Source organism: Podarcis tiliguerta (genome assembly GCF_965153285.1).
Source record: "Podarcis tiliguerta genome assembly, chromosome: 5".
NCBI lineage: Eukaryota > Metazoa > Chordata > Lepidosauria > Squamata > Lacertidae > Podarcis > Podarcis tiliguerta.
Window position 1 is genome coordinate 9,369,558 of NC_139538.1, and position 7,350 is coordinate 9,376,907.

General features: G+C 43.9%; 1 long non-coding RNA gene across 1 annotated transcript; it reads left to right on the plus strand.

The window, feature by feature from the left end:
* Positions 1-348: 348 nt before the first annotated feature.
* On the plus strand, positions 349-6,698 carry LOC310677623. Its single transcript, XR_014511342.1, has 3 exons — positions 349-422; positions 4,526-4,595; positions 6,360-6,698. It is a non-coding gene; the product is annotated as an uncharacterized lncRNA (long non-coding RNA).
* The last annotated feature ends 652 nt before the right edge of the window (positions 6,699-7,350 follow it).

A 7,350-nucleotide genomic window follows, 5' to 3' on the forward strand; every position in this document is an offset into this window, starting at 1 on the left:
TGTGTTTATGGGAAGGGGTTATGGGTTTGTTATTGTTATTGTTTCGTTATGTATTTTGTACCCTCATTTTGTGTTCTTCCGTTTGTGAACTGCCCTGGGATCTTCGGATGAAGGGCAGTATACAAATTTAACAAATAAATAAATAATCTGGTAAAAACCTGAACAAAGCAGCAGGCATCTTGAGGGTTTTGTCTTTCTTAGTTGAAGCCTTGTACGTAGCAAGGAAACATTCAATCAAACGTACAGAGGTGGAAAATTCCCTCAGAACTACACAGCCAATCAGCAGATGTGCTGCCTCAGCAAAGACTATCCTGCTCTGACTGGATGCTAAGCAACACCTCCACCCATCGCATTCTCGGCTAGTTGACTTTAATGCTAACAGAATTAATAAAGTGGCACTGTGCTGAGCTAGAGCATTCTGGGTAAGTCATTGCTGTGTTTCAAATCTGAGAGAAAGTCAATTGCCGCAGTTTCCTGGCAAGGCACTCTATGGTTTGGCTAGCCCAGCTCCAGACCAGACAGGGGCCACTCTCAGAGCAAGTTGGTGCAATTAGTTTTGCCAGTTAAAGAAAATGGAGCAAAGTTGACTGTGGTTGTGCTTATATTCATGCTATCAATTTATGTTCTGAATTACTATTTTAAATACAAAATTTCATATAGAGGACAAAACTGGCCTTTAGTTAGAACATGAAGGAGCGTTTCATGTAGACCTTGAGCATTATTTTTAGGTATGATTGAAAAAGAAATGTGTTTGATTTGACTTCTCCACTGAATTTTGACATCAATTTCCTGTTTTTGAGGAGTAATTGATCCACTTTATCTTTTATAGGGCTTGTCTACCGCTTCCCTTCTCATTTAAGAGCCCTTTGTTCATTCACCCTTCCTTGCTTCCTGGCTACGCACTGAAAATAAACTTATGATGTCATACTCAATTGTGTAGCATCCAAACTGATGTCAAAACAGGGGATTTAGACTTCGCCGCAGGATCAAGGTGGAGATATTGTCTGCAAAACCAAGGCTGATTAAAAACAACAACGCAAAACTCAAATGTCTTCAAGGGTGCCCAAGCAGCTTTGTCAAATGTTAAATTAATTTGCACATATGTATTCCTTAGATGTAGTTGCAATGAAAAGTTTTCTCGACATGAGACGATTCCCATGAGACCAGCTTTCACCAACAGCTTTCACCTCTAGCTGATTCGGACTGCAAATTGTGGGAATGTTAAGGATAGTAGGAGAGGATATGTTGATTAAATATTATCCTTCCTTCACTCACGCTAGTGAGTCATGTAGCAGAGCAGATTCGCCTCAATACAGCAGGAAGCTAGTCTGCAGATTTGTTTGAATCTCTTTAGTTAAGCAATCTAGTCTGGCTTGATCAAAGGTGTCCCCTTTGATCCTTCTTAAAAGAATAAAGACACAAGAGTCTTTCCTTAAAAGTAACAATAAGTTTAAAGGTAAAGGGACCCCTGACCATTAGGTCCAGTCATGGCCGACTCTGGGGTTGTGGTGCTCATCTTGCTTTATTGGCTGAGGGAGCCGGCGTACAGCTTCCGGGTCATGTGGCCAGCATGACTAAGCCGCTTCTGGCGAACCAGAGCAGTGCACGGAAATGCCATTTACCTTCCCGCTGGAGCGGTACCCATTTATCTACTTGCACTTTGACGTGCTTTCAAACTGCTAGGTTGGCAGGAGCAGGGACCGAACAACGGGACCTCACCCTGTCGCGGGGATTCGAACCACAGACCTTCTGATCGGCAAGTCCTAGGCTCTGTGGTTTAACTTACAGTGCCACCCGCGTCCCTAACAATAAGTTTACTCACAGTCAGTTCACAGTGCGATCCCTGAAGGCAGTCTTTAGCTTGTCATTACAGAACATAGTGTGAGTTCACCCCTTATGGGGCTTGAGCCCATGTGCTGCTGGCTGAAACCCAGCAAACAGCAAAATACATTAAGAGAACAGCACCAAGAGAACAAAATGGATGCATGAGAGCAGCAGGGCATCAAGAGAAAGATGGCTGAGTGTCTCGGCTATTTTATGGAGTCAGCCAGGATCACACCCGTCTCCCTGGTCACATGCAGGGGGAGGACGCTCCAGACCAGTGGAACAGGAAGTTATACTGACTGGAGTAACGTCCCCCTTCCTGTGTCCACTCTAGGGAAACAAGGAATGTTGTATTTGACTGCTCCAATGGATCAATCGCATCAGCCCCAGTCAGCACAGCTGGTCAATGGGAGTCATCATCCAAAACAGCTGGAGGGCACCAGATTGGTGCAGCAGACCCTCTGCCCTCCCTCCTTTTACATATTTGAGAGCTATGGGATCATGAAACCATACTACTCATTGCAACCTTTCCCACCATTTGGTAGGCCTCTCACTATTTGGTATGATAATGTTGCCTTTTAGCACCAGCACTTGACTGTTGTATGAGCTGTATTTCGACAACTGCAAACCAGCTGCCCCCAGGGTCTCTCGGTTTGGCTGCCTTTCCCATCTGTTTTACCTGCCTCCCATTTCTGAATAATTTATTTTTACCATCTGCATAAATTGAACACCTGGCCTAGGGGTAACTTATTCGCTTAAATTATTTAGGGCTTTAAAAATTACTCCCCGGTACCTCTTCCATTTGTAGGCAGGCAACATAATTGACAGGAGGAGACCACCCCCCTCACTGTTTGCCTTTTGGGGTGGATAGAACTTGGTGAGTATTCTCCTTCTTTCTGAATACATATTCAGAAAATGGGACCAAAATTGTAAGGGTACGGAAATCCCTTTGATAATAGGTGTTTTCAGTTCTGGCCCTTTAAAGGAATCTGATGCTCTTAGTAGAATACAGTGGTACCTCTGGTTACATATGCTTCAGGTTATACACTCTGCTAACCCAGAAATAGTGCTTCAGGTTAAGAAATTTGCTTCAGGATGAGAGCAGAAATTGTGCTCCAGCGGCATGGCAGCAGCAGGAGGCCCCATTAGCTAAAGTGGTGCTTCAGGTTAAGAACAGTTTCAGGTTAAGAATGGACCTCTGGAACGAATTAAGTACTTAACCTGAGGTACCACTGTATAGGGAAAGTGGGAGATTGGGAATTGCCCTATTAGATTGTTCGCTTCGTGCTTTCATGCAGTTGTAAGATTGGTTTCAGGGTTCCCAACTGCTCAATTTCTTACAGCTGGTTTCAATTTTAGGTACGCCTGTTTTCCTCCAATATGTGGTCATTCTCAGTGGAAGCATCTGTCCAAAGTAGATGTGCACCTGACTGGTGCATAGCTGTCAACGTTTCCCTTTTTTAAAGGGAAATTCCATTATTCCAAATAGGATTCCTCTCAAGAAAAGGGAAAAATCGACAGCTATGGACTGGTGCCTGGGTGAGAGCAGCTAGTACACCAGTAGCAGCTACTATTGGTAGTAATATAGCTGCTGCAGCCACAAATAAGAGCAAAGTGCCACACCGAGCTGATACACGTCAGTTGCAGCAACTTCTGCGGCCCACAGTGATCAAAAGTATGTCTCTCAGATCGCAGAACTTTCTGTGGCTGAAAGAACTTTCTGTTGTGGACATCTGTGACCCTCCAGAATGGTTGGAGTGCCTTCTGAGTAGCTGGCCGCTTCGGGCATAGCTAACCCAATCCCTTTTGCTTCGTGATGCTTCCTGCTGTGCGGTGCGACTTTAAGCTTTTGCACCAAGGACTCAGGATCACGTCTCTCAAACAGGCCACTTTGTGCGGTTGCAGGTGAAGCGAGAGGGAACACGAGAGAGCAGCCATAATCTCATCGTGGCATTTTGGCTCGCTGCCTTTTATTTTTACAATGAGGGGCAGGAGGGGAGAGCCCCGAAGGTTCAACTTGAATCCCTGTTGGGGTTTCCTTTCCTGTCTTCGATGTGTCTAGCCAGAAACGCAAGACTGACAGGATGATAAAACGCTGATGCCAGGTTCGCTTGCCCATTCAAAGACCCTACCTCAGGTATCAGGTACCTGGGCTCTACTTTGAGGTCAACCGGACACCTCCCCTGAGGCCTTCCTGGGCTGAAGGATATATCGACTCAAAAATTCTCTCAGGTATAGCAGCTGTTATCTGAGCTAAGATCAAAGTGCCCCTCTGTGGTATATATATATATATATATATATATATAATCGCACACATCTTCCAAGTTGATCTTCTTTCTCCATAATTCAAATGCATGTTGATCGAGCCTCATGGGGAAACAGTTGCTGAAGAACAAGCTGGCAGAATTTCTGCGTTGTGAGATTCTAGTTTTGTTAGAAAACTAAAAAAGAATGAAAGAAAAACCCCAATGCAAAGTAAACACAGAAGGTATTTACTGTACCAGAAGTAAATAACATTTCATAAATAGCAGAACTTGTACGTGGTCTGATTACTTCAACCAGTGTTTCCAGGGTGCTGCTAGGATTCTGTGCTCAGAGGGTGGGCCATTGTAGCCTTACAGAGAAAGGCTTGAAATATTTTTATTTTTTTTAAAAAATTGTACTTATTTTGAAATCCTCGTTTCTGATTACCGGTCCACAGAACAGTCTACCGCATCTCGAAGCAGGTAACAAAATGCAAGTGCTAGTACAGGATGCCAGTGAAATTTCAGGTAAAAGAAAATTCCACGTTAATTTGAGAATTTGACAAACCCACAGGTAAATTTTGAGGAAAGCGAAGTAAGAGTTTTGATAGGATGTGCAGCATTTCTTAGGCAAGTTCAGCACATCTAGCATTGTAAAACATTAATAAAACTTCCCTATACTGGATTGCCTTCAGATGGCTCTGGGGTTGGATAACTCCATACCCTCCAACATTTCTTCAATGAAAACAGGGACATCCTAAGGAGAAGCAGGACATTCTGGGATCAAATCAGGAACCGGAACAGCTTCTCTAAATCAGGGAGATCCCTGGAAAACACCTGTGGCCTGATAGAGGTGGAAACTGTCTCTCATGTCTTGCTACAATGTCGTTTTTATGAGGATATACGCTCGGTCTTTATCACCCCTGTTATACAGAAAATTCCAAGTGGGTCTGAACTTCAATGCTTAAAATCCCTGATAGAGGATAAGGATCCAGAGATCACGCTAAGGGTGGCTAAATTTTGCGCAGCTGCCATAAAACTCAGGGAACAAGCTGTGCTATTACAAAGACTAAGGCCTCAGAAGCAAACTCTAGATAGTATTTCAGAGACTAAGACCTAAATTTCTAATGCCTGTCATATTCGTATTGTTTATTGTTATATTTGATTGTAAATTCAAACTTAATTCTATTGTGTTTTATGTTTGCTTAGTACGGTATGTGAATCTGGTCTGGGATAAATTTCATTTCATTTCCCTGGAAAACAGGGACACTTGGAGGGTCTGATATTTGGGTAATTTTGTGGGACATTGCAAGGAGTGCAGATTTTTCAGGGTGGAGGTCCTATTTTGAGCTTTTTAAAAAAGTATAGCTTTTTATTAAGTGTTTTGGATATGTGGAGATAAACAGGCATGAAGAACAGGGTACCCTTGCAACACCCACATGAATCTTAGAGCAGGGGTCAGCAAACTTACCACGCCTTGGGCCGGTGTCTCCAGCGCCGATCGCGTGGCGAGCCGGAGGGCAGAGGAGCGCATTCCCATACACGTGCGCACACGCTATTTCCGGCCCACTTCTGGGTCAGAGGAGCACCAGAAATAGCTGGTGTGCATGTGCACAGGCCTCCTCCGACCCAGATGTGCACCAGAAATAAAGATTGTGCATGCACAAATAACGCTTGCGCAATGCGCAAGCTATTTCTGGTGCTCCTCCGACCTGGAAGTGGGCAGCTGCGCAGCTCAGAACCAGTAAGAGCGGCCAGCAGCAATGGGTGGCAGGAGTTGCCATGGGCCAGATAAACGAGTCCCTCAGGCCTTATCCGGCCTGCCGGCCTTAGTTTGGGGACCCCTGCCTTAGAGAAACCAACAAATCCAAGAAGCAGAGGTCATATTTATGAAGAAGTTGGTCAGTAGGACAGAGTTAAATTATTGAATTATACACTGTCTTAATATTGTCTTTCCGGGAGCTCCAGAGCTGGTGAGAGCAACTGCAGAAATATTGATATAAAGAGGAACTGCAACAATCAAGTTCATAGAGGAGCGAATGCTAAAGGCAGTGAGAGGCCACGATCACACTGCTTACGAAACGAATCGAACCAGAAAGGTTCAAAAGCGGCACATGTCTTTTGTGCTTGCGCTCCTCAGATTTTTGTGGTTTAACTTTTTCTAAAAATGTGATTTGCCACACTTTGTGATAGCATAACTCTCAATATACCCCTGTAGAGTCTTTCCAGTTACAGGCAGTAATGATTTTAAGCTACTGACAACAAGCGACTGATGAGTTCCTTCTGTTTCAGGTCGTGATCAGAGCCAATAAGGAGGTTAAATAAGGCCAACTACAGGAAAACGTGCCCCCACTGTCCTGTAATGGAACTGATTTCTTGAAACACCCTGCCCCCAAGACAATTGCCACCCTCCCACAGGTCCACCACCTATGGATCTACAACCAAGGTTTCACCGAAAGTGAATTGCAAGTAAAATTGGGGGTTTTCTCCCCAGCAAAACATGTTGGGACACTTTTATCACTTCCAGTACTGAACTTCTGTCCTCTTCCTGAACTCCTGAATTCTGACTCTTGCCTGCCGCTGAACCTGTGCCATTACTTGCCTGAATAAATATCTCTTTCTTACTTACAAGTAAGAGCCTCTATCTCTGTGTTTTAGGTGGGAGCCTGGACAAGACCTGCAAAATAGATCAGAGGCATAAAAACCAGTCATCACCTAAGAGGAACTTTCATGTGCCTTCCCTAAGTTACCAAATTCATTAAACGAAGGAGATGATTCACAACAAGGAGATAATCAGTTCATTCAGACAAAACATGCGCTACCCCACATCTCAAAAACAACTTTCTGATACACTGAGGAGCAGATATTACTTAAAGGATGTCATGCTACAGTAAGTTTGTACAGTAGATGCTACAGTAGCCTATACTGTATGGAGAATTTCATTCAAATAATGTAAGCGATTGTGCTTGGATTGCCATTGGTACTGGACTAATCAAGAAAAAGAGCAGAAATGGAAAATGCTTCTCAATGCAGTCTGAGGGCGATGTTTTCTTTTTCTTGGATAAACATCTGAGATTAGATTATTTGGATTGCAGTCGGCACTGTTTGAAATCTGTTCCGGTGTATATTGTCTGCCCTGTTGCAAAAGCAGAGTTATGTTGTGCCAGTTGGGATTAATATGGGCTACATGAAAGGGTTTTGGGTGGTATCGTTTTCCATGGCCGTTGCATTCATTGACATAAGAATTTCAGTTGTGTTGCCTTGCAAGTCAATTCTTGCCCAG